At 37.7% G+C, this 600-nt stretch overlaps 1 pseudogene; it reads left to right on the top strand.

The window, feature by feature from the left end:
* LOC119582382 overlaps positions 1–600 on the top strand; it is a 26,908-nt pseudogene that overhangs the window by 5,676 nt on the left and 20,632 nt on the right.

Below are 600 nucleotides of genomic sequence, written 5' to 3' on the forward strand. Positions count from 1 at the left end.
GGGTTTGTTGATTGTTAAACAAAGGGGCTTTCCTTCATTTTCACAAATTTTTGCCTTCTATTTGCAAATTGTTTTCTTAAAAGATAAGAGATAATGCAGTTATATAAAAGGGTTACTCCCATGACTTAAATATTTCCCTTTTTTTGGGTGTCATTCTTAAACAACTAAAGTAGACATGAGAGACAAAGAAAACTAGAGTGAAGGTTACCTTATGGGGTCATAGACCAAGAAAAAGAAATGTTTTTGGTGTGTGATACCTTCCAGGGATACCCGGGTGGTTTTGAAGTGCTAAATTTAAAATTTTTTAAAAAATCAGCCAATCGGCATTCCCCTTCCCATGCCCCCTAGGGCGTCCCCCCTGGCATTTAAAGTAGGGCTGAGGATATTGCATAAAAGTAGTATAAAATGTAATGCAGCATCTAAAAAGTAAATGAATCACCTGTCCTTATGCCACACCAGTCACCATTAAACCCTTTATCTCACTCACTCATTCTTTTCACCATTTCTTTGTACATTCTACTCATTCCCCCCTTTCATTCTGCTCTGTGTTTCCACTCATCATTGGATATTTACTCTTTCAAACCAGTCACCCCTTCATGC

The sequence above is a fragment of the Penaeus monodon genome, chromosome 15 (assembly GCF_015228065.2).
Source record: "Penaeus monodon isolate SGIC_2016 chromosome 15, NSTDA_Pmon_1, whole genome shotgun sequence".
NCBI classification, from domain to species: domain Eukaryota; kingdom Metazoa; phylum Arthropoda; class Malacostraca; order Decapoda; family Penaeidae; genus Penaeus; species Penaeus monodon.